Source organism: Macrotis lagotis, chromosome 3 (assembly GCF_037893015.1).
Source record: "Macrotis lagotis isolate mMagLag1 chromosome 3, bilby.v1.9.chrom.fasta, whole genome shotgun sequence".
In the NCBI taxonomy this organism is placed as follows: domain Eukaryota; kingdom Metazoa; phylum Chordata; class Mammalia; order Peramelemorphia; family Peramelidae; genus Macrotis; species Macrotis lagotis.
In genome coordinates, this window is record NC_133660.1 from 14,039,621 (window position 1) to 14,067,407 (window position 27,787).

The window sequence follows — 27,787 nt, forward strand, 5'->3', positions numbered from 1 at the left end:
ATAATTTTTTAAAAATGATCTTTTTTAAAAATTCATTTTTCTTTAAACTATAGGCTCCAACAGCTAATAGTCTTAGAATTTCAATGTCTAATTATGGCTCAGCTCAAATGCCATCTACTACATGAGATTTTTTCTTATTTTTTTCAGATGTTAGTGATTCTTCCCGTCAATCCATCTATCCCAAATTTGCTTTGAATATGTCTTTATATTTATTAGTCTGGGTACTAGTATTGGGCACATTTTTTCCTTCCATTATAATATATGTTTATTGAGGGAAGGAATTATTTTTATTTTGTCTTTGTATCTTCAATATATTATAGTGTCTGGACCACAATAAGTATTTAAGAAATGCTTTTTCAAATGCTTATTAAATAAGACTTGGAACTGATTGAATAAAGGGTAGTAGGAAGAAGGAATTGCTGAGAATATTTCCAAGATGGTGAATCAGGGTAAACAGAAGGAGGATCGAGCCTTCCAGAAAAATGACAAAGAGGGGTATACATGGGCTAATATAAAATGAGTTCCATTGCAGACATGTTGAGTTTGAGATTATTGAGATGTCCAGGTGGAGATATACAGCTGGAAGTTGATGTTACAGGACTAGAATTCAGAAAAGGATGATGTTGATAATGATGATGCTGATGCTGATGCTGATGCTGATGCTGATGCTGATGATAATAATGATAGAAACAGCAACATTCTCCTTTATAATCCTCTATCCCTGTAAGAAAGGTAACAAAGGGCAGCGAGGTGGTGAAGTGAAGAGAGTCTGGGTCCTGGAGTCAGGAGGATCTGAGTTCAAATTTAGCACAGACACTTGAACTTCTCCAGTCATTCTGATTCATGTCTGGCCACTGGAGTCAGATGGTTTTGGAGGAGAAAGTGAGGCTGGTGACTTAGCACAGGAGTGTCTTACTCAAATTCAATTTACTTGCTTGTCCTGGTATCATCTTCCTGGTGTCATGGTCTTTGAGAATGAAGGACAAATATCATCAAAGGTAAAAATAGAGCAATAGTACAATGTTCAGTCAGGAAAGTCAGTGAAGGTAATGTATAATAATTATTATAATTATATTTATAATTATATATATGTAATAATATAAATATATAATATATAATTATAATAATTATTCTGAGTCCATTAAGGTAGCTAAGAAGGCTGGACAAGAGCTTAAAACATGAGCCAGTTAGAATCTGATGATGCCACTGGTTGGGTTAGTACCCTGATCTGTGTGCTTTAACTTTTTCTAGGAATCTAGGAAATAGAAAAGGCTATTGTAGGCTGTCACTGTTTAGAACCATTCGGATGATCTTCATATGGAGGATAGTGAAGTAGACAGCTCAGTATGAATTTGAAGCATCTGAACCCCTAGACTAGAATAGCCTCTGGGAGATGGGATTGTCTTTCAGGCCTCTGCTTCATGGAGTACCTCTGCCACCCACAGTGAGGGTCCTCACCCTCTCTTCTTTCAGTTATGTTTTCCTTCTTTCTTTCCTCTCTTCCTCCTTACCCCATTTTCTGAAAGAACCTTTGCCCAGGAGATAATTATATGTTCTGCTGAGAAGGTCAAATGACAGTTCCTCTGTAAGACAGAACTGGACAAATATTTAGATACCCTTAACCAATGAAATCATCCGGAAGGGTTACATGTTTGCTTCTGGGACTTTCACCCTTTATTCGTATTATCTTTTTGGTTCAATTTTATAGAAAAGGAATATGATTGTTCCACTAGAAGCTAGAATTCAATTCAATATCTTTGTATGTAAAATGCTAAAACTGAGGAGGACCCTGGGAACTTTTCTGGAGAGCTTAATTGTTTAAGAGGCTCCTGATGATCTTTGTTTTTTAAGTGACTTGTTTTCTCTAATTATTTCTGTGGGAGGCCGTTGAGGGGGACAGATAGGTTAGATCTATTTAGCAGGAATGTTTTATTCACTGCAGAGGAGGTCTTCATTCCATATTTATTACTATATGAGCTCTACACAGTTTGCCAACTTTGCAGATGAGAGTCTGGGTTTGGGGAATTAGGTGAGCCCCCTGAAGGACAGGTACAGCAATTTCTGAGTTGGTTCCAGAAGGAGAGTGAATGAGGTTGTAGGCAGAAAAATAGTCTACTATTCCTTTTAGCCTACCAATAGATATATTACCAAGTTGAGGGTTTGCCAAACTCAGGTGATCATCCATCTTGACAGCAATATTTAATGGAACTTTTTCAGTAGACTTTAGTACAAGTTTCATAGCCACCATGAGGATACCTGCAAACTGATGGCCATTCTCATTGGAATCTTTGAGGGAAGAGTAGAGCATTACAGAATAGGAGTTAAGGAGATCTATTGATAAGATGGAAAAGATGGAGGAAATGTCTTATATGTTTCAAAGCAAAGTGCCACGAAAGAGTAATCAATGAAAATAGTGATCGATAAGAAAAACTTCAAACTTTGGAGGCATCTGATCAGTGGTATTCACCTATAACAGAATGCATACTTTTTATACTGCATACCATTGTGATAAATAACAGACAATTCTCCAATGTTCAGCTGGATTCAGAATTTAGAAAGAAGTGTAGTAATCAAAAAAGAAGTGAACAATGGGGATGCAAGTATCTGAGGTTCTTCACTTCCTTTTCTACATCCAAAGGACTAAGGGTATTATATGCTCTTCTGGTGGTATAGTGTAGATCATAAAAGAAAATCAATGTGATTAAATTGCTGTGCTATGAAGTGAAATATCTCAGTATATTAGAAAGCACCTGAATTGTCATCTGAATCCCAGATATATATTAGTTCCCACAAATTATTTGATGAGAAGGACTTCATCTATTCACTGATATATTGATAATCCTCCAATTGTTTCCTTATAACTTTGTCAGTTGGATGGTCTCAAGTGGTATGTCAAGTTTCTTAGAGAAGCTGCATATGGCCATCCAGAAAGTCAGGAAAAGGAGACTAAAGTAAAGGGCTATAACTCATCCAAAACTTTTGATATTAGCAACAAGGAAAGACTCAGATCCCAGCTTAAATGAATGAGGGCAGGTGTGGTCCTTCTCACATTGAGTATACTTAAAGGAAATTATATTGGGAGCAGGAGCTGTTTCATACCTACTTCAAACTTTAAATTCCGACTACAGAACAAGGTAAAGCCAAATATATTAAAATAGGTTTAATTTACTCACAAAGGAAGGTTAAACGTGATAACTAGAGTCTAATTCACCTGGTTTTGATTTTATTTCAGTGCTTTTGCTGTCTTTATCGGAGCATTTGAGAAGAATACATTTCACCTGGGAAGGTTTTGTTTTTAAAAAACTTTTTCTGAGATACTCTGAAAATATTGCCTCATTTAGCATTTTCCTCAAACCCGGATTTTACTTTGTGTAATTAATTATGCAATGCCTAAGATGTCACTAATTTCCTGAATTATTCATAATAAGACTGTTTGGGTATTTCATGATTTTGGGGGAAAAGTGTATTTTGAAATTGCTTGGCAGCAGGGTCTTTATATGTGTGGACTCTAAATGAAACAATCCTGTATGGCCAAAGTGCCTTTTCTATTTAGGAGCAATTTGAAATCTGTTAAAAAAAATTCCCATTCCAGAACCAGAAAGTATCAAACTTTTCTTTGAGATTACATTTTAAATTCACTCTAAACCTTTCTATACCCTTTTAGTTTGAATTGTATTCTTTAAACTTCATCATTTCTTTCCTGTTCTCACCTCCAGAAAGGTCACAAGTAAAGGAAGCTATTTTAAGCAATAGTTTATTAACAGTATTCAGGAAGAGTAGGGTAAGATGATGGCAAGCCAACTTGATATATTAAATTTATTGAATTCTTGAATTTTGTTAATTCTTGATCAGTCAAGTGGTAAGGGAATTAATTATATAAGCTTCTGTAAGCTTTAAGGATTCCTCCTTAACTTTATCAGAACTCTATAGTGTGACTTAAATCAGTTTAAAATTTCTAGAGAGTAATAAGGTTTGTATAGACCCTAGTTGTGTAATTGGGTATCACATGGGTATCACACAAATTGAGTACATGATTTAGATATAAAAGGTGATATCATAAGCAAATTACAGGAGAACAGAAGAAATTAATTTTCAAATTTATGAATAGAGTAAGCTTTGAACTGATCGAATCATTCGGAAACACAATTTGGAATAAAAATCTATTAAACTGGGGCGGCTAGGTGGCATAGTGGATAAAGCACCAGCCTTGGAGTCAGAAGTACCTGGGTTCAAATTTGGTCTCAGACACTTAATGATTACCTAGCTGTGTGGCCTTGGGCAAGCCACTTAACCCTGTTTGCCTTGCAAAAGCCTAAAAAAAATCTATTAAACTGTACACACTCTTGAATAGACAGACCTAGTAGTATTTAGCCTCCAAAAGAGGAAAAGGACTCATATGTACAAAATATTATAGTAACTCTTTTAGAAGTAGCAAAAATTGAATTAAAAATAAGAATTTAGATACTATACCATTTGATGATTTATGATTAGAGCTGCCATTAATTCTTTGTCAGAATCATTAGTTGTAAAGATTGTTTCCCAATTTACTACATTTCTTTTGATCTTGGTTACAGTGGTTTTATCTGTGCAAAAGCTTTTTAATTTAATGTAATCAAAATCATCTAATTGGTTTTTGGTGATGTTCTCCAACTCTTCCTTGGTCATAAACTGCTCCCCTTTCCATAGATCTGACAGGTAGACTAGTCCTTGATTGACAGGTAAACTAGTCCTTGATCCATTAATTCTTTATAGCATATATTTTAGTAAAACATAGTCTCCCTGTTTAATCTCTTTTAATCAGATCTATTTGGATATTTTTCTTTCTGTCAGATCCTGATTTCTAACCTGCCTTTTTTCTACTTCTGCTCTATCTCTTAGTTTTAACTCTTTAACTACTTCAAGTATACTTCTTATAAATAACACATTGTTCTATTCTGTTCTTTTGATTTGTGAGTTCATCCCATTCACAACCATTTACGATTGCTCCATCCTATTCTCTTACATTTTTTCTCTTTTTAAAACTTGTTCTTTAAAAATAGCCTTTTGTATCTGACGACCACCTCCCCCTTTTACTCTTCCCATATTTCCAGTTTTCCCTCTTTTTTCTTCTGTTGAGTATGAGGTATTTCTGACCCTGTTTGTGTATTCTGCCCTCCTTTAAATAGTGCAGAGAGTGAGCTTTAAGTGCTAGCTACTCTCTCCTCTCCAGTGGTTCCTTCATTGTATAAATTCCTTTTTGCACACTACAATTCCATGAGATAATTTCCCCCCATTTTCCCTGTGCCTGTCTCATTACATTTCTCTTTTTTACCCTTCCACTTTTCTTTTGTGATCATTCAAGCATAATAGAATCATAACTAGGTCCTCAAAGTTGGATTTGGATTGAGGAATATAAAATCCTATGAAGAGTTCAGAAGATTTAAGATTTGAAAATTTAAAGAGTCTAGAATCTAATTGGGAAAAGTGAATAAACAATTAGTTTAGGTTTACAGCATTTAGAATTGAAAGGGATATTGATGATTGAACCTCTTTAATTCTTCAGATTAGGAAGTGAATACCCACAAAATGAAGCAAACTGGCTATGTTTATATAGACAATTACTGGCAGACCCAGCAGTTAATTCTAGTGCTTCTGATTCTAAAACAAATTTTCTTTTTATCATATAATGCTGTCCCACAAAAAAAGCAGCACATGAATGAACAGAAATGAAATGAGTATAAATATAGAAGAAATATCCTGCAATAGTCAATTCTAAAATATTAATGGATAAAAATTTGAGAAGTCCTTTTCCCATAAACATTAAACTAAATGTTATTAAATTTTTTAAAATGAGAATGCATTTCCTTGGGTAATAATCAATATTCTTATACTCCTGTTTTTCTCTAAGAACGTTAAAAGTATTTATTAACCTTCCATAAATGGTTTGGGGTAGTTGTAGATGTAGCTGAAAAGGAAATCACAATTCAACACTGGTTTAATTTTTTAACTTTTCTTTTTTCTTATGGTTCCTATACTAATAGCAAAACTATTTAACTCCCCCCAAATCCTCTAATTGTGAATTATGTACATTACAAATAATCAATTAATCTTTAAATCAGCTCTCAGAAGTAATCAAATCAGCGATCCAGTAGAAAGATAGTGACTTGTGTATCATCAGAGTACCTGAATTCAAAATCTATTTCTCTCCCTAGTTGTGTAATTGGATGTGCAACTGTAAAATCAAGGGTTCAACTAGATAACTTTTCAGGTAACTTCCTTCTAGAGTTCAATCTATGAGCTCATGTTTGAATAAAACTTTATTTTACAGATAAAAGAAAGTACAGTGAAATTAAATGAACTAAGATAATTTGATAGTTTGTTATGTAGTTGGAACTTACACACACATGATGTAATAAATTAGGTACTGTCAACATTCTTTACAATTGCAATATATTATCACCCTCTTACTACCCAATCAACTTCACATCTCTTTTGGGTTTATCAAATAAAATGGCATGTTAAGGATGAAACTACACCTTCGGCCAACAGATTACAATGTGCCTCAGGACCACACCTTAGAACAAATATCATAATTGCCATTATTTTTAAAAAACAAATACTATAAACAGAAATACACTTACAAAGGTGGTTTTATTTTCAATTGGGAATGATGGAAAGATGATGTCATTTTGGTGGAAGAAAATGATTGTTTTTATTTTTCCAATTACCTTAAAAATAGTTTTCAACATTTGTCTTTTTGCAAGCTTTTGAGTTCCATTTTTCTGCCACTCTCTCTTTTCTCTGCCTCCCCCCTGCCCCCCACTATGGCAACAAGCAATCTGATATAGGTTGTACATGTACAATCATGTAAATCTATTATTTGAAGTGTGGAGTTCTACACAAGGGCAGCCTGGTGTAGTGGATGGTGCTAGTTTGAAATCAGGATGTTCAAGTCTCAACTTTAACACATACCAGATGTGCTATATTTGAGTGAGTCATTTAACCTTTCAGTGTCCCCAGACAAATTTCTAACACTATGTTGTAGAACAATTGGTAATCTAAATTGGTAAAGGAAGTTTCCTCCCTGGAGATTTTCTCCTATCAGTTAAATCATCTTGAAATTTTTCATCCAACAAGACTACTTCCAAAGATATTCCACTACTGACATTTTCAGGATAGAAGTAAAGAAATAGTGATAAAATGTGTAAAAAGTCATAGGGAAGATGTGTATAGGATGAGCATAAGGTTGTAAGACGTCCTGTCATTCATTGGGATAGGATTTATATACAGCCAGCACCACACCATCCATATGTGGAATCACTGGTTACAACAAATGGTGAAGTATAAGTGTGGTGGATATTACTTTGGCAATATACTTTCCAGAGAATGACACATTGATAATGAGGTTCCAGGGGGGGCAGTGGATAAAGCACTGGTCCTGGAGTCAGGAGTACCTGGGTTCAAATTTGGTCTCAGACACTTAATAATTACCTAGCTGTGTGGCCTTGGGCAAGCCACTTAACCCCATTTTCCTTTCAAAAAGCTAAAAAAATAAATAAATTGATTTATTGGGAGGCTAGATGGTGCAGTGGATAGAGTACCGGCCCTGGAGTAAGGAGGATCTGAGTTCAAATCTAACCTCAGACACTTAATAATTACCTAGCTGCATGGCCCTGGGCCAGCCACTTAACCCCATTGCCTTGCAAAAAACATATCTAAATAAATAGATATCTAGATAGATAGATAGATAGATAGATTTAGGAAGATTCTGAAGATCATCTGACAGGAGAAGATACCAGACACTGAGGTTCTTTCTCAAGTCAAACTGCCTAGCATTCAAATATTACTACAGAGAGAGCAACTAAGATGGGCTGGGCACATTGTTAGAATATCAAATATATGCTTGCCTAAAAGACTATTTTATGGAGAACTGACACAGGGCAAGCAATCACAAGGGATCAAAAGAAGTGATACAAGGACTCTAAAAATCTTTCTTAAGAACTTTGGAACCGATTGTGCAGTATGGGAGACATTGGCGCAGGACTACCCAGCATGGTGTGCCCTCATCAGAAAGGGTATTGTGCTCTATGAGCAAAGAAGGATTGAAATAGCTCATAGGAAACATTAGATGCAAATGTTTAGAGAATTACTTGTGTCTGTCCTGTGATAGAACATTCTGAACTCATATTGGTCTAATTAGACACAATTGGACATACTGCAGTTTGTCTTTAACATAGTGATGTTAAATTGGTCTTCTTCAATTCTTCAAGAATGAAGAAGATCCAACCAAGCAATGCATGCATCTCATCTCTCTCTCTCTCTCTCTCTCTCTCTCTCTCTCTCTCTCTCTCTCTCTCACACACACACACACACACACACACACACACACCACCACCACCACCACCACCACACTCTGTCTCTCTCTCTACCCCCTTTTATATAGCCACCATCCATCCATCCATCCATCCATCCATCCATCCATTCATCCATTTTTGTCTGTCTGTCTGTCTGAGTGTACAAAAAATCTTGGAGCTACAAAAGTTTAAAACTGCACTAAGGGAGAATAAGGAATAGTCTGTAGCTAGAAAAAACAAAATAATCCTAAATTGAGCCTTGGGGGACACTGCCCTGGTGATTAAGGAAAGGTTAATGTTCTAAGAAAAGAAACCAAGGTCAGATAGAAAAAGAAGCAGGAGGGAAGTGTGTTACAGAAGCCAAGGAGGAAAGAGTATCCTAGTTGGAGGTATGATCAACAGTATCAAAGCCTGAAGCCAAAAACAGAAAGGATAAGGTCTGAGAAAAGGCTTTTGAAGGATTTAGAAGTTAAAAAAATCATTTTTCCAGTCTTACCATCCAGCCCAGAAGAGAGCAGTTTTGGTTGGATAATAAGACTGGAAAATAGATTGCCAAAAGTTAAAAAAAAATATGGAGGCAGGTTTTCTATAGATTGTACTCAACAAATTCTATGATTTTGGTAGATGCAATAACAGAGACTTTTAGTTAATCTGCAAAGAGGAGCAGCTCAATATTGGTTTTGGAATAAAATTAATTCCTTAGTTATGCAACACCTGAACATTGACAGTTTTTTTCTATTAGTGCTGAAATTATATTTACAAAAGGAAACGAAAACATTTTATAGAATAATAGAAGTTCAGAACTTGAGTCAAACTTAGAGTGTGCCAAGTAAAGTTAAAGGAAATTAGTCCGAAGATATTGTCTAAAACACCAGCAGAAAGGGTGGATTTCACTACTTCATATATCTACACTGACATCTCCTGGAGAATGCAGAGCTCTACATTGTTAAAAACTGATTTCGTTTGAGCCTCATAACCACCCTCTTAGAGATGTACTATAGGTAGTACCATCTCTGTTTTATAAATGAGAAAACTTAGGCAATGATATCTCCATGATTAAAGAGTTAATAATTACTAGAGGACAGATTTCAATCTGTCTTCACTACAAGTTAAATACTAAATCCTGTGCAATGGACTACTACAAAGAGAAAAGTCAGTACTTTAGGATGAAACTACTGTGTCACATTTAATAATACAAATACAACAAATACTAATTAAGCTTTTACTATATGAAAAGTTGGGCCCTGAGGGAAAATATGATGCTTGGATCAAGCTTGCTTTTACCCCTTGAAGGAAAGGTAACTTATATCTTTTACCTTAATAACAGCAGCAGCAGCAGCAGCAACAAACCATTTGTATGCAGTGCTTCATGCCCATAGATTATTTATTTCTAAGGTTTTTTTTTTGAGGGAAGGGTAGTATATTTTTTGATGTTTATTATGAATAAAATTATTGGAATTCGGTTACTAGAGTCAGACTCATTGAAGTAGCAAAGCATTCCAAGAGAAAAACAAGAGAAAGCAGATGCCACACAAGGCAACCCATCTCCTATGCTCACATCCTGATAGAAACAAGAGACTGGGGAATAGTAGTGTCCATCAAACCAACTGCTCTACTGGATCTTCCCTTGAAGTTATATGCAGGAGAATCTGAGGAAGGGTCTGCCATCCCTGTTATTTCAACTAGCAACCTATTGCCACAGATGGGCAGGGAATAAGAGATTTAGGAATAGCCTCAACCTTCAAAACATCATTTGTTTTCAAATATTAGAATTTTATTCAAATGCTTCAATATTAGAAAGAAATATATTATTAATAAAAATACAATAAAAAAGATCCATTTATATCTACTCTGCCATAAGCACTAAAGATACTAGTCTTTTATCTGTATTTTCTCTCCCATTAATGAGAATACGGATTATTTTGCTGCTTGATTTGTTCCAAATGCTTAGCTCAACATTTTTCACATATACATATTTACTAAATAATTTTCATAGGATTTCATAGGATTTTCATAGGATTATAGAATTTGTGAGATTTAAGGCATGCTGGAGATCCAAACCTTAGGAAGTCAAAAAACTTGCTCAAAGTCAGAGAGTTTATTTGGTACCAGAATATGGATCAAACTCCAGGTTTACTGACTACTAGTCTAGTGCTCTACTATTTTATACTGCTTTTGGGTTTTTAGTAGGTCTTTTTGTAGGAAGAAGAGGGGGGAGAAATAATTACTTTGATACTATTAAATAGTTTTTATGGGAAATGGAATCCCCAATTAATGAAATAATGTGAAAAGTTGCTGACCCTGAAAAATTTTATAGAATAAAAATCTATTAGCGAATCTTTTCACTTCATAAAAGCTTTATGTTTGTGTCTCCATCATTTAATTTTTTTTAGTTTTACTACCTATCTTTGCAATATATTTGCTCCTTTTGCTTTGCCACACTTGTCTAATTTATTTTGGTAAAGTCATAATGAGCAAATAACCATGAACAAAATCAGTAGAACTAGGTAAAGAAGGAAAGTGATTGACTGAGGAAAAATATTTGCACCAAACTTATCTGGCAAATGAAAATAAGGAATGTTTATTCTTATGACCAAGAGTCATTCCCTAATGGAAATCTACTGAAAAAATATGAACAAACAATCCTCAGACTAGCAACCTACAAACAACTCCACAAAAGATTTTTAAGCCTTCTTTGAACCAATTCTGATGAGGTTGAGGGTCAAGCATTACTTGTGTGACTCCACCCCCCCTTCCAGTTGAATTTCCATAGGAAATGACAATCTCAATAGTGATGTCTTTTTCCCATTTTTAAAGATAAATAGTTCATTTAAATAGGCCAAATTGGATCTGTTTTAATTTTCCAATACATTTTCCTTTTTTCTATTATTGATTTTGATCTAATAATAATAATAGTATAATTTCCTGTAATTTCCAACAATTCCATCCCTCCACCCCAACCTGCTTCCTCTATATTAATTTTTCCTTTCATGCCCTATTTTAATGAAATAATTTCTCCTTTTTACCTTTGTTGTTTTTTTAATCACCTCATCATACAAAATTCAGCCCCAATCCTTCTTTAAAACTACCTTGGTAATGATCACAGTTTTAAGAATACTGATTCTGAATCTTTTATATAGAATTTTCTGATGAGGACTGGCTTTTTTCTTTTTGGTGGTTGTTGATACAAATACCTGAAGGGTCTTTCAGTTCATCAAATGTTCATTTTTTATCCAGTAAGGATTATACTCAACTTTGCTAGATCAGTTTTTTTGGATGCAACCCCAGCCCCTTTGCTCTTTGAAATATAACACTGTAAGTCCTTTGTCTTTTAGTGTAGAGGCTGTTAGGTCTTGTGAAGTACTGACAATATTTCCACTTTTTTTCTTGTAGCTTGCAATATTTTCTCCTTAACCTTGGAGTTTTGAAACTTAGTGACATTCCTTTAAGTATTCCTCCTGGGATCTTTTCAGGGAGTAGATATTTTCTTTTTCCCTTTACCTTACTGTTCTAGAACTTCAGGGCAATTTTCCTTAATGATTTCTTGTAATATTGTATCCAGGCTCTTTTTTTGATCATAACTTTCAAATATTCTGATAATTCTTATATTGTCTTTCTTCAATCTGTTTCCTAGACTAATTATTTTCCTAATGAGATGTTTCAGATTCTCTTCTTTTTTTTTAGTTTGATCATTTCTTGATGTCTTATAATACCTTTCAATTCTGGTTACTTAATTCTAATTGTAAAAGAGCTATTTTCTTCCTTAAAATTTTGTACCTCTTTTTCTAAGGGGGGTAGAGTGCAGTGTAGGTGGAAAGAGGTGGAAAGTTAGTAGGAAGCTCTTAGTAATAGTATGGCTCAGGTCCAGGCCTAGTGCAGCAGTTCAGCAGTGAGGGTCCCAACCCTCAGCTCAGAAGGCAAAGTTGGTGCAACAGGCATGACAGGATTCAGCTACCCTAATGTAAGGAATATACTACTAGCAACTGAAACATAGGGGAAAACCCTAGAACCTAGCAGCTTCCAACACAAAAAGCTTGGTATATACTTCCTGAGCTCCAGGGTCAGAGCTCAACTATCAGAATGAGCAAAAAAAAAAAAAAGAGCACTAGCCATAAAAACTTACAAAACAGTGACAAAATGCCTTCATATGAAACCTTTAAAAGGGTTAAATTGGTCTCAAATTCTAAAAGATTTCTTGGCATAATTCAAAAAGTATTTTCAAAACCAAAGAAAAGAGGAAAAAGAAAAATTGAGAAAAGAAATGAGAGTCATGCAGGAGAATTATAAAAAATTAACTACTGGTCAAATGGAAAAAGAAATCAACTCCTTTAAAAGAAAAAATGACCAATGGGAAAAGGAGTACAACTTATCAAAAAGTAAAACTGACCATATGGAATAGGAATTAACTAATTAAATACTAAAATTGACTAACTAAAACTCATTAAACAGTAAAATAAACCAATTTGAAAAGGAAAGACAAAAGCTAACTGGAGGAAAAAATCCTAAAAATAAGAATTCAATAAATGGATGTTAATCATTCTTTGAGATACCAAGATTCCATCAAACAAAACCAAAGGCTAAAAAAATAGAAAAAAATATAAAGTACCAATTAGAGAAAATGACTAACCTGGAAAATAGATCCAAGAAAGATAATTTATGAATTACTGGTCTACCTGAAAACTAGAATCATAAAAAGAGCCTGGACAATATCTTCCTGGAAATTATTGTGGAAAATGGGCTAATATCCTGGAACAAGAAGATAAAATAGTTCTTGAAAGAATCCATCAATTACCCCCAGAAAGAGATCCCAAAATTAGAACTTCAAGGAATAGTTCTCAGCTAAAGGAGTTGCACACAGCCAAAAAGAAGTACTTTAAATATCAGGGAGCCACAGTCAGTATTATGCAGGACTTATTAGCTTCAACACTAAAGGATCAAAAGGCCTGGAATATGATTACCAGAGGACAAAGGACCTTGAATTTCAACCAAGAATCATCTACCCTGCAAAATTCAGCATATTATTTCAAGAGAAATAGAAGAATTTCAAACTTAACTGATAAAAATACCAGAACTAAACAGAAAATCTGATCTTCAAATACAAGACACAAGAAATTCATAAAAAGGTAAATGAAAAGGGGGAAAATGTTAGTCAATAAGATTAAATTGTCTTCATACCTACATGGAAAGACAATACTTGAACTCATGAGAATTGTATTTCTCTAGGACAGTTGAAGGTAGCACACATAGAGTGTGTGGGTAGACTCTGACATGATGTATTCAAACTTTTAACTCTTGAAGATTGTATTTCTATTGGGACAGTTAAACAGAAGGTACTTGGAAAGAATGTGTGGACATAAAATGATTATAATTTGGTGATACTTATGGGACTTAAGAATTATATTTCTAAAGGCATAATTGAGGGGAGGGTACTTGGATAGAGGGTATCAGTGTGAAGTGATTATGATGTGATGAACTTATGAATCAACCAATCAACTCTTGAGAATTGTGTTTCTATCGGGAAGATAAAAGGAATATACTTTGATAGAGGATGAGAGTACAAGGCAGGTATGAAAAAACTAAGACACGAAAAATAGCATTATACTGAGAAAGGCATTAGAGGATAAACAACACCACATGATGAGGCATATAGGACCTTTTATGGTAAAGGGAAAGAAGGAAAGATGTGGGCACTGAGTAAATCTTATTCTTAACAGATCTGGCTCAAAGAGGGAATAAATACATTACCAATTAGGTTTAGAAATTTATTTTACCCTATAGGGAAGTAGGGGGGAGGAGGAAGCAAAAGTAAAGGTAAAATAAAGAAAAAGGAAAGTAAAAAGAAAAAGGGAGAAGAAAAGGGAAGAGGGCTGATAGAATCAAGCCAAAAGAAACAGACTGAGAGAGGCAGCAGTTATAAGCATTGGTGAGGAGAGATAAGTGATATAAAGACTAGAGCAAACATGTTTCACCTGAAAGAAAAAAAAAAGCAGGGGTAGCAACCCTGATCTCAGACAAATCAAAATCAAAATAGATTTATTTAAAGAGGATAAGGAAGGAGAAAGACATTGTAAGGCTAAAGTGAACTAATAGATGTATTTGTGTAATTTTGTGAAATACTCCTTATAATGCCCATCAGTTGTGGAATGGCTGAATAAGCTGTAGTACGTGAATGCTATAGAGTATTATTTTTTTCTGTAGGAAATCAGAAAAGTCTGGAGACTTGCAGGAACTGATGCTGAGTGAAGTGAGCAGCATTGTGAAATGATGAACCATGATGGAAGCAACTTCTCTCAGCAGTACAGTGATCAAGGACAATTCTGAGAGATCTATTAAGGAAAATGTCATCCAGAGAAGAAACTATGGATTATGAATGTAGAGCAAAACATACTGTATTCACTTTTTAAAACTTGTTTTTTTCTCTTTCTTTCTCATAGTCTGCTTTTTTCCTTTAGTTCTAATTCTTTCACAACATGAACAATATGGAAATGTTAAATAAAACTGTACATATACAACATGTGCCCAATTGTTTGCTGCCATGGAGAGGGGAGAGGGGAATGTGGTAGAAAAGTATGAAACTCAAAAGCTTGCAAAAGAATGAATGTTGAAAACAATCTTTGCATGTAATTGGAAAATAATTTTTTTAAAAATTAGGGGAAAAGATTTTGTATCTTTTTCCAAATTGGTTAACTTTCTTTTTATGATTTTTCTTGGCTTACATTTATTTTTTCCTAATTTTTCCTTGAGCTTTCTCTTCAGGTTTTTGAATTCCTTTTTAAGTTCTTCTAAGAGCTCTTTTGGGGCTTGTGATCATTTCATGTTGCTCTTTGGGGTAGGAGTAACTTTTTTTGCTTCACTATTTTCCCCTGAATATGAACCCAGATCTTTTACACCAAAATACCTATCTATGGACAGGTTCTTTTTCCTTTGCTTATTAATTTTCTAATTTTTATTTTGTTTTATTTTAACTATTATTATAACCAAGTTCCAATTCCAAAGCATGAGTAATGTCATAGGTCCTCCTTATAGAGTGAGTTAATTTCTGACTCTATCCAGGGTTCAATCTCAGGAACTCCTCTCCTAAGCCACATTTATCTCCTCCAGTCATGCTGTCTCAAAATGTTCTTGTTCCCTGTGGTACTGGTATGGCAGCTAGTGGGTATGTGCTTACTCCTACTACTCATCCATAGTCACAGATTGAGATTGTATTTGATTAGCACCTCTAGGTCTGACTTCCAGAAAGAGTGGGAGCCAAGGGTCCTTCAATCTTCCCCTACTAAGCTGTCTACTTTTCCTTAGATGAAAGTTTGTGATGAGGCCCTGAGGTGAAATTTCTTGAGGCCTAGTTTCTTCCAGACAGAGATGCTGAGGGCAGAATTTAATCTGCTTCTTGACAAAGTCGGCTATATGTTGATTCAGTGGAGTTGCCCTGGAGAGGTCTACACTTCATCAGGCCAAACCTCAGTCCCTAGAAGTCCTGTCTTTTCTGAGTCTTTCTCAAGTTGCCTTGAGACAACAGCTTTCCTTCTTTATTTTTTCTGATTTACATTCATTTCATGGTCATTTTCTGTCTGCTTGTAAAGGAAATCTGGAAAGCTTGGAAATTTCTGACCCACTCCACCAATGTCCCATAACCTCACCCCAGTCTGGAAGGAACTTCTGCAAGCAATTTCATTTTTTTGTAATGATGTTTGATGCTTGTGAAACTCAACATATAGATATCGTTATAGGAAAGATATAGACAGAACATTAAACCATTGGACTAAAAAGCAAGGCAGTCTCTATTTCTGAGGAGTTTACATTCAAATGAGGTAACAAAAATACATAAAGAGGGGTTGAAAAGGATTTTGGTGGTAGAATACATGTGGTTGTGGCCAGAAACTAACTTGTAAGTCCTGCTACTGGGAAAAAATAAGCCAACAGCATATTTTTCTTATTAGAGCCAGGACACCCAGAGGCAAAGTCCAAGATTTTGTCAAGGGAGAGATGAGAATGGTGACTGATTGAGAAAGGTTAAGTAGTATCATGAAGAAATGACAGCAAAGTAATGTGGAGGTTTGGTTCAAGGTCAGATGGAGGAAAAATCACTAAAGAAAATATCCATGATATATAGACATGAAAGTTCTTTGGTATCTACAAAACTTTGGTTTCTTTAGTATTTTGAACTTATATTACAATTTTCTTTTTTGGTATATTTTTGTTTTTGTGGGATAATGGGATTAAATGACTTGCCTAGAGTCACACAACTAATAAGTTTCAAGTGTCTGAGGTGAGATTTGAACTCAGGTCAATTCTCTATCCACTGTGCTACCTAGCTGCCCCTTTATGCTATAGTTTCTACATTTTCACCATTCTCCTTCATGACTATGTATAGATGATATAGTCCAATAGAAAAAAAGTTGAATTTTACATCAGAGTATTGATTCCTGACTTCTTCTACCTGAGTGAACTTAGAAAATAATTTTATGTTTTTGTGCCTGTTTGATAAAGCAGTCAAATTCAAATAGAAATGGGTCCCAGAGAGCTGTTTATTGACTTAGAAAACCACAAATCAACAATACCTACGTTGAATGCAATTTTTATTGATTAATATTTTTTCATTACATTTTAATCTGATTCCAGTAACACTTCAGTTTATGTGTGTTTGACATCTTTGTATTAAAGGACTTTTCAGATCTAGGTTCTAAATCTACAATTCTATAATTAACCACAGATGGATGCATATGTTGACTTAATTTCAAAAATGTTATTGAGCTTTTTCCTCTCTCCAAAGGATTTTTGTGAACAAAATGCAAGTATCTTCATACCTGTCTTTTATGCATGCTATACATAATACAAAAAACATAAGATGTCCATTAAATTGTTTTTTATTGACTTTATATTCTGAAGAACTAAATCACAAATATTGGTATTCTTGTCATAAATGATAAAATATAAGGAGTTTCAAGCTAACTGGAAAGATGGATCTCAACTTTTTTTGAGGTCAAGGAATTGGCAGAATTGCAAATCAAAGGCAATAATAAACAATCTTATGGAACTCTTGGTTACCTAAAATTGTAGTACTTATGAAGAATATGAGTAAAAATGAAGATAATTTTAGTGTATGAACTAAAAATCTATCGCAGAAAATGAGAAGGCAGGGAAATTCTGCAAAGAATTCAGTAAGACTGAATTAAATGAATATTTACTGTAACATTTGGGAACATCACTGAAAAAATAGTCATAAAGGAGAACAGTGAAAAAGATGTTTGAAAATATGATTCACAATGAAAACATCAGGACATAAAAACCTTTGCCCCTTTAGAAGTCTCGATTTTTTTTCCCCCTTAGTGGACTAAATAAGGACTCTTCTTCACCCTCTCTAGTCAATTAAAGTCAATAAAAGATTCTTCTCCCTAACAGGTAAATTTACAACTATTATTTTTTTTTTTGGTAAGGCAATGGGGTTAAGTGGGCTTGCCCAAGACCACACAGCTAAGTAATTATTAAATGTCTGAGGTCGGATTTGAACTCATTTCCTCCTAACTCCAGGGCTGGTGTCCTATCCACTGTGCCACCTAGCCACCCCAACAACCATTTTTATTAAATAACAACAGTTATAATTTCTCCATGCTAATAGAAAGGAAGATATCACCCAATGAAAACATCCATTTATCACTCAAGTATTTTTGGGGAAGGAGTTTCTGGAACAATCTCAAGGGAAAAGAAGCTTGTTGATTGAGAGTGAATTATGCTGCTTTTCCAGGTATGGAAAAAAGGTGAGGCCAAGACAATGTTGAAGCAGAAATAGGAAAGGGTCAAATAGGGTCACCTAGAACTCCCAAAGAAGCCATTCTTATCAGAAATATCTTCCTGGACACCAGTTATTAAAAAAGCTATTTGACAAAATAAAAACCCTTCCACTTTCCAGGGTACCACATATTTGTCACAAGATTTTGTATTTGATCCTAGAGGCAAAAGATAGTGACTGAAGTTTATTGAGTGGCAGGGTGTGATATGGTCAGACAGGCACATTAGAAAAAATCACTTTGATGGTTGAATGGAGGATGAACTGAAATAGAGACTTGAGACAGGCAGACCCACCAGAAATCTGGTCCTGGTGAAAGGCGAGGAGGAATTGTACCAGGGTAATGTCAATATAAGAAATGAGAAAGGGACATATTTAAATGCTGGAAAGGTAAAATTGACAGGACTTGGCAACACATTGTATATGGTGAGGAGCTGAGAGATAGTAAACAATTGAGGATGACACCTAGGTTGTGACCCTGGGGGTCTGGGAGGAGGGTGGTGGTCTTGATAGAAATAGAAAAGTTTGGAGGAAAGATAATGAATTTATTTTAGATATGTTGAGTCTAAGACTTCTAATGGACTTCCAGTTTGAGGTATCTAATAGGCAGTTTATGAGTTTCAAATCTACCTATCCTGCTCTAACTTCTCTGCTGACCTCTGATCTTGCATCTCCAATTGCATTTTAGATATCTCAAACTGGAAGTCCAGCAGACATCTTAAATTCATGTTCCAAACTGAACTCTTCCCCGCCCCCCTACTCTCTTTTCCCTCATAACTTCTCTATTATATGTAATGTATCCCCATTAGGGCAACACCATCTTCCCAATGCCTAAGTCTAGTGACTTAGGTTTCACCTTCATCTCTTTATTCTCACGACCCCCCTTCTTCCCCTAAACAATCTTTTGCCAACACAAGTTGATTCCATTTTTACAACATCTCCTGAATATACCCCCTTCTCTCTTTTTACTGTTGCCTCTCTGGTACAGACCCTCACCTCATTATATTTGTGATGTTGCAATAACCTGCTGCTAGGTCTGTCTGGATTAAATCCACACTTCAACTTCTTCTCCACTTAGCTTGTCCAATCATGTTACTTTCCTACTCAACAAACTTCAGGGGATCCTGTTTTTTATCATTATTATTATTATTGCCTTTGATTTGCAATTCTGCCAGTTTCCAGGATCAAATACAGAATCCTTTGGCATTCAAACCCCATTATAACTTAGCTCCCTTTTAACTGCTTCATTCTTCTCACATCTTACTTCCCTCCAAGTTCCTCTGATCAAACTTCTAAAATATATTTCTAAAATATATAATGAACTGATTCAAATTTCTAAGAATAAGCCACTCCAATTGATAAATGATCAAATATATGAATAAATAGTTTTCAGAGAAAGAAATACAAGCTATCAATGATTATATAAAAATGCTTTAAATCTCTAATAATGAGAAATACTGATTAAAACAACTCTGAGAAGCCATCTCATTTTATCAAATTGGCAAAGTTAACAAAAAAGGAAAATGTTGGAAAATAGGTGTTGAACTATTGTATGGTCCAACAATTCTGAAAAACAATTTGAAACTATGAACTCAAAATCTATTGAACTGGGCAAATGCCCTTTGACCCAGAAATATCACTACTGGATCTAGACTGAAAAGAGAGTAATGAATAAGGAAAAGGACCCATAAGTATAAAAATAATTTAAGCTGATTTTTTGTAATAGCAAAGAATTTGAAACCAAAGGATTGTTCTTAAACTGGGGAATGGATGAACAAGGATTAATATATTAATGTGATAAAATACTGTTGCACTATTAGAAATGATGAAGGGAATACTTTCAGAGAAATCTAGAAACTTGTATGAATTCATGCAAAAAATGGTGCAGAATGAGAAGTACCAGAAAACAATTCATACAATATCAACAATATTATAAAGATAAGTATCTTTAAAAGACTCAAGATCTCAGATCAATACTATGACCAACCCCAATTCCAGAGAACTCATGATGATACATGGCTATCTCCACATAAAGGGATCATTGCTTCAGAGTGCAGGTTGAGACATATATATGTATAAGCACATACATACACATAGACATAAACATACATTGAGATAGTTCATGCTGGGAATGTGATTTGCTTGAGTTTTTTGTTTTTCAAAACAAATGGGGTGGAGAAGATGCAAGGGAATTTGAACTGAAAATAAAATGGAAAAAAAAGTTTCAATTCTGAGAAACAATTCTCTGTCCATATGAACTAATACTTAACTCATTGCCATTGGTCAAATTACATCTGAAATACTGTATTCAGTTTGTATTCAGATACAAATTCCAGATACCACATTTTAGGAAAAACATGGTGTGGTCATGGAACCATCATGCAACCCAAATCAGCCTCAATGTGTTCCTGAATAAAGAGGAGATAAAAATAACTATGCTGTAGCTTGTTGTAAAGGTTCAAATGTGATTATTTATGAAAGGGCTTTGCCAAATTAATCTTAAATCTTGAGGAGGAAAAGAACCTATTAGAATTCTTTTGTGAGACAAATATAGCCATAATAATTCTGGCTTTTCTGTGACTTCAACTTGCTCTTTTCCCATTTTGTTGATTCAATTTTCTTCCTATTAAAAAGATCAAATTAGCTATAGGTATGTTGGTAGTATTAGTTTAAAAAAAAAAGTCTTGAGTTTTATTTAAAAAAATATTTTTTCGTGGGGAGGAGGGTATTCCATTTATTTCTCTTCTGATTTTTATTAACTCCTCTTTTGTCCTTTAAGGTTATTTTTTTGACTCTTTAGATCATTCATCCCCTTTTTTTTCTGTTTTGTGTTTTTGTAGGGATATTTTCCCCTAAGCACTGCTTCAGTTGCATGTCAAAAATTATGTTTTTCATCATTTTCTTTTATGTAAATAATGTTAAAAATCTCATGTTTCTGTTATTTTGTTCTTGTCCTTGGTTGTTTCATTTACTTATCCATCTTGTTTTCTGGGATATTTGGGAAGCAAATGGTTTCTTCTGGCCTGATTTTTCCTCCAACAAGAATGTTTTGAATGCTTCCTCCCATCCCCACCAAAAATCCATCTTTTTAAAATTTTCATGCATAGTTAAGCTTAGATTTGGAAGGTTAGGTTATCTTGGGCATCTTGAACTTCTTTGCTCTTTGGTACACATTAATCTTTTTCTATGATTTTGGGGCTGGGACATAATAGTCTTGTATTAGCTGAATTTCCTTTTCTTTATATTTAAGTCATTCGCCTGGTCACTTGCAAAATAATGTCATTTATTAATGAAATTGTTAAATTTCTCCACTATATGTTTTAGAGTTTGAGGTATAAAGTTTTCTTTCTTTTGGAAGAGTTTTGCAGATTCTTTTTAAAAATTCTTTTTGGGGGGGTTGAATGTTAAGTTCCAAACTGCCTTACCTCCTTATTTTCCCACTTTGCACTAGAGAGAAGGCCACTATTTAGATTCTTTGGATAGTTTCATTGTGTTCTGTATCCAGAAATTCTAGACAGTTGTTGGGATTAATTCTTACAATATGGTGTTCAGATTTTTTTGACTTATGTTCTCCTTGGAGACCTATAGTCCTTTAGGTTGTCTCTATGCATTCTGATTTTTAGATCAATATATTTTACTTATGTGGAGAACATCCTTACTTTTAATGTTATTATTTTTCCTTGTATTCTTCCAGATAGTCTTTCAATTTTGTATATTTGCATTTTAGGGGCAGCTAGATGGCACAGTGGATCATGGCTTTGCAGTCAGGAGAACAGGAGTTTGAATCCAGTGTCAGACCTAGCTGTGTGACCTTGGGCAATTCACTTAACCCTGATTGCCTCCCATCCAGGGCCAACTCCAGTTGTCCTGATTCATATCTGGCCACTGGATCCAGATGGCTTTGGAGGAGAAAGTGAGACAGGTAATTTAGCACAGCACCTCCTCACTCAAATCCAATTCATATAGTTGTCATGACATCACTTCCCTGATATTGTGGTCTTCTTCTGGAATGAAGGACAAATATTATTATTTGCATTTCCAATTCTTTTGCTGCCAGTCATTTCTTTTGTGAAGGCCCAAATTTTGCTTTCACCATTTTTTCCCTTTTATTCATGAAAATTTTACTTTGGTTTTATGTTCTCTTGGGAATCTTTTGGGTCCTTGGCCTCAGCAAGTATCAGTTCATCTACAGACCATTTCCCCATGTTCTTCTAAGATCTTCCCTCATTCTTTAATGGCTTATGTTCAAGGACTTTAGTTTTCTACCTCCTGAGATCTTTGGTAATTTCAGTCTTTTAGACTGTTGCTCACTTTCTACTTCCCTTCCCTTTAATGAGTTTGCTTGGAAACTGCGTTTCAAAGTTGTCCTAGTGTCTTTCCATGCTGCAAGTAAGTGCTCAAGTCTCTGTAGACAGCACTGATTCCAGCTGGATGTTGGTATCTTTATCTTAGGCTTAGTGGTGACATATAGCTCTGCACCTCCTCCCCACCAACATACACTTATTCTGACCCAGTTCCCTCTGTTCCTCAGTTTTCTGGCAGAGGTCTGTTGGGGCACAGATTGCTATTCTCACAAAACCTCAATGCAGTTTGTGGCTGAACAAATTTATGTCATTTGAATCTCAAAGGCTCTGAGAAGTGAGAGGGGGGTGTTAGGATGTGGGTTTGAGTTTTGTTGCAAGTCCCAGAGCTGGTTTGTACAGCTCTGTTTTGGCTGAGTGCAATGGTGAGTATGTCTGGTAGGGATAAGAGATGCTTTCTCCACTGTTGATAGAACAGTGAAATGGTCTATATGAAATACTTCTGTATTTCATTTTAAAATTATGCAAGAAAGGGGACTAAGTTTTCCATTCCATTTGACCTATCAATCTTACTAGTGAAGTCAGACTGAAGTCCAAAAGCTACCAAAATCTTTTGGGGATAATAAAGCTTTAGAACAAAGTAGAAGCCCAACTTTTGGGAAATGATTGGAAAAATAGAACAGGAATGTCATGGAATGATAAATAAGAATGGGAATAAACATATTAAATGCCCCAAACTGAGCAACTGAAAAAACAGCAAAGTTCCATAAAAACAGATAAGGAAACCGGACCTGAATTCAAGTGGACTCTTCTTAGAGGCCTTAGGCAAATCATTTCAATTCCCTAGGCCTCAGGCCCTCATTTGTAAAATAAGGGGTTTGAACAAATCTTAAACTGTAACACTGGGGCAGCTAGGTGGCGCAGTGGATAGAGCAGCGGCCCTGGAGTCAGGAGGACCTGGGTTCAAATCTGGCCTCAGACACTTAATAATTATCTAGCTGTGTGGCCTCGGGTAAGCCGCTTAACTCCATTTGCCTTGCAAAAACTAACAAACTGGTAATATTGTGTTTTTCTTTCTGTTCCCCCTTCCATTCTTTCAAAATCTTCATTTCCTGATTATTGTTCCAACCAAAAGGACAAAGCAAGCTGCGGGTCTGAGGACTTGCACCCTCAAGCTGGGCCTTTTAGGAAGGTAAAAGGAGATGAAGTGCATTAGTACATTTCAATGATTTCAGGTCAGTGCAAATAAGTCCATTTTCCTTCAAACAGCACCCACGTAGATTCCCGCCTTCTCCCAGTTTTCAGAACCATCCGTTTCTAATTCTGGGACCACCGAAGCCTTCGCCCCCCCCTTCCGGCGGCAAACTCCCAGGGTTTCACATTGCCCATCACTCCACTTTGCCAGCATCCCTTTATCATCTCGGGAGTGAATTTAAGGAGCTAATTTTACTAAAAGCGCCCGGTGGAATGCGATCAGCCCGGTGCCCTGGGTGCCCCGGCCGGCTTCCGAGGGTCGCGGGGTCGCAGGTCCCTCTGGGGCCGGCCTTAAGGAGGGGCACTTCCGGGCGAGCCGAGCATGCGCTGTTCTGTACCCCAGGCCCCTGGAGGCGCGCCTGGGGGAGGCGGGCTGGTGTTGAAAGCAACAGCATTTTTCCCGTCTCCAGGGCTTAGCGGCGGGTCGGCCAGTCTCCCGAGCGGACGCGAGAGGGCTAGACACCGCGCCGGCTGCGCCGGCACTCCGCCCCCCTCCCCCTTTTGGAAGCTCCGCTCAGTTCCAGCCTCGCAGGGGTCGCCCGCACGCAGAGTGGGAGCGTGCAAACGCACGCGCACGCGCACTGCGAGGGGCGGAACCGCGACTGCCCGGCCCCGCCCCCGGCGGGGGCGCGGCCCGGAGGGCGCCTCTTCACTTCCCGCGGGATGCGCGCGCATCGCCGCCTCCTGGCCCCGCCCCTTCGAGGCGGCCGGAGGGGGGCGGGGCAGGCCGGGCTGCGTCCTCGGGGGCGCGCAGCCCTAACCCGGCGCCTTCCGGCCGCGGCGGCCACGTCCGCGCCCCTCCCGGGCCCGCGCCCCGCCGGGCCCGCGCCCCGCCGGCCCCGCGCCGTGGAGGCGCCGCCCGGCCGGCTCCCCGAGCTCCTCGGCCGGCCCCGCAGCCGGCGGGGAGGCGGGGCCCCGAAGAGCCGTTAGGCCCCGTGCTGCCGCCGGTGACCTCTCGTTGGCTGGAGGAGGTAGGCCCCGCGGCCCCGCCCCGCCCCGCGCGCACGGCGCCCCTCCCCCCCCCCGGCTCCCCGCCTGCAGCCCGCCCCCGCGGGGCCCGAGTGCTGCGCCCTGACGCCCCCCGCGCCCCTCGCGGCGGGCACGGAGCCCCCGCCGCCGGCTGCGAGGCTCGCGTCCCCCCACAGCCGCCCTCCCGCGCCGCGCCGCGCCGCGCCCAGGCGGGTGGCGGCCGAAGCCTTCCCTGCGAGCGCGCCCCCTGCCGGCAGACTCCGCACGCCCTGGCAGAGTGCGCAGAAACGGGGAAACTCTCCCCACTCGGAAGGGCAGGCGGCGCCCACGCTTTGGAACCGCAAGAAAGTGTTGCTACTCCTAAATCCCTCCTTCCTCTCCTCTCCCGAGCCCCGCTTCAAGAAGCAGAGAGGTTGGAACTATGAACACTGGGCAAAAATAAAAGCAGCTCTTACTCGGTTCCTTGGTGTTGATCTTTGGGAGTAAGGCTCCAGCCCCATAAAACATTTCCATCAAAAAGCATTCATTAAAGGCCATTATTGAGTCTCTGGAGTGAAGAGGACAAAAACGAGGACTTTAAAATTCCAGTATCTACTTTCTGCCCAATTACCAGGAACTCGGGGAATAAGTAAGGTCTGGATCCCATCTATTGATTATATAAAATATATAGTTAAAATGTCTGGAAAGCGAAAGCGGGTCGTGTTGACGATTAAAGATAAGCTTGACATTATAAAGAAACTTGAAGAAGGTAGCTCTTTCAAACGACTTTCAGTCGTTTATGGGATCGGTGAATCAACAGTTCGGGATATAAAAAAGAACAAAGAGAGAATTATAACCTATGCAAATAGTTCAGATCCAACAAGTGGTGTATCTAAACGCAAGTCAATGAAGTCATCAACATATGAGGAGCTTGACAGGGTTATGATCGAATGGTTCAACCAGCAAAGAAATGAGGGCATTCCGGTATCTGGAACAATTTGTGCAAAGCAAGCAAAATTCTTCTTTGATGCTTTGGGGATGGAAGGCGATTTCAATGCCTCATCTGGCTGGCTAACAAGGTTTAAACAGCGACACGGCATTCCAAAAGTTGCCGGACAAGGTACAAAGTTAAGTGGGGATGAAACGGCAGCCAGTGAATTTTGTTGCAACTTTAGGGAATTTGTTGAAAAGGAGAATCTACAACCAGAGCAGATTTATAGTGCCGACCAAACTGGATTATTTTGGAAGTGTCTACCATCAAGGACATTAGCTTTTGAAACAGAACACAGTACTTCTGGGTACAGGTCAAGTCGAGAGAGAATCATTATCATGTGTTGTGCAAATGCTACTGGTTTACACAAACTTAATCTTTGTGTAGTGGGCAAAGCAAAGAAACCCCGTTCATTTAAAGGAACTGAACCTTCCAACCTCCCTGTTTCTTACTTCAGTCAAAAAGGTGCATGGATAGAACATCCTGTTTTCAGACAATGGTTTGACAAAAATTTTGTGCCGCAGGTTCGAAAGAATTTAAAATCCAAAGGATTGCTCGAAAAAGCAGTATTGCTTTTGGATTTTCCACCAGCTCATCCAGATGAAGAAATCTTGAGTTCGGATGATGGCAAAATATTTGTGAAATATTTGCCTCCCAATGTGACAGCTTTAATTCAGCCTATGAGTCAAGGAATTTTAGCCACAGTGAAGCGGTATTACCGAGCAGGACTTCTTCAGAAGTACATGGATGAAGGTATCGATCTTAAAATGTTTTGGAAGAACCTAACTGTGTTAGATGCGATTTATGAAGTATCTAGGGCATGGAATATGATAAAGTCAGTGACTATTACAAGAGCATGGAATAAACTTTTCCCTGGTAGTGAGGAAAATGTAGGCTTGAACTTCGATGAAGGAGCTATTTTAGCAGCTAACTTAGCCACGGTTTTACAACATACAGAGGGTTGCGAAAATGTTGATATTGAAAACATTGAAGACTGGTTTGAAGCCGAGAACACTGAACCGAGTTACGATGTATTAACAGATAGTGAAGAAACACAAGGCCAGGTAGACCAAGCCAATCACGCAAGTAAAAATGAGGAGGCAGAGGAAACGGAGTTTATTTCACAAAGACATATTAGCCATAAATCTGCTCTTGAATGGACTGAGAATTTACTGGATTATCTGGAGCAGCAGGATGATATGCTTCTGTCTGATAAACTGGTATTAAGAAGGCTTCGAACCACAATAAGAAAGAAACAGAAGACCCAAAACAATAACAAAAGTCAGTAACAATGTTTTTAAATGTTTGTGACTTTGTGACTTTTGACTTGCACTGAAACTTCATATTTTATTTAAAGTGTTAATTCCAAAGCCAAATACATTTTATAAATAAATTTAGGATTAGCAATGCCGCGGCTTTTTTTTTCCAGTAACACTGGTAATTAAGAGTTAATCTGTAATCTTCCTACTATTTCTAATCTTTATTGTATTAGATCATGAGTCTCATGAGGCCAGTGATCTTGTGTTTTGTTTTGTACCCAAATGACATAGTGTTCCAATATAGGGCCATCTGCTTTTGGCTTCTCAATAAATACTAATTGAATTGTATATTCACTGACTTCAGTGAACTCCAGTTTTCAATTTAACATGTAGGGTAAGTTTTTTTTTTCTCTCACGATATTCTTTATAGGAATATTTCAAACAAGATTTTGTTTTAAAATATTTGCCATTATAACATCTGGATCATAATGGAAGAAAATAACTGAAGTCTTCAAAATGTAGGAAGACTGAAAAAAGTGGTATTTAGAAAAGCATAATCCAGCTTTGATGGTGATGAATGGAGAAGCAAGATCAAAATGGCCCTTTATTGATATTGTTTTCATCTTTATCTCTGAATGAGCTTTCATTATCCTGGGAATCCTCCTTTATTTTCTCTACTGATCATACAAAATTAGTTACTGAAAAGTGGACTTGAGACTAGTACATAATGGGTATGGGACTGAGAAGAAAGATTTGTGACCAGCTTATCAGGCAGCATAAATATGAGTGCTTTATTTTTAAGCAGATCATGCCAGCACAACTTCTCTTGCTATTTCCAGGTACCAGATAACAGCTAATCAACCAGGTAATGCGCCAGGTAACAGCTAATCAATAGGTTAAAGTAACTTATGTAGGCA

At 37.2% G+C, this 27,787-nt stretch overlaps 1 long non-coding RNA gene and 1 pseudogene across 2 annotated transcripts in view; both read left to right on the forward strand.

Moving 5' to 3' along the window:
- Positions 1-1,924: 1,924 nt before the first annotated feature.
- On the forward strand, positions 1,925-2,608 carry LOC141517221 (stAR-related lipid transfer protein 7, mitochondrial-like; annotated as a pseudogene).
- Positions 2,609-24,509: 21,901 nt separating this feature from the next.
- Positions 24,510-27,787, forward strand: part of LOC141517298 (uncharacterized) — a 61,066-nt gene continuing 57,788 nt past the window's right edge. For both annotated transcript variants that reach the window (XR_012476821.1, XR_012476822.1), the window contains exon 1: positions 24,510-24,643. This is a non-coding gene — a long non-coding RNA (uncharacterized LOC141517298). The remainder of the gene's footprint in view (positions 24,644-27,787) is intronic.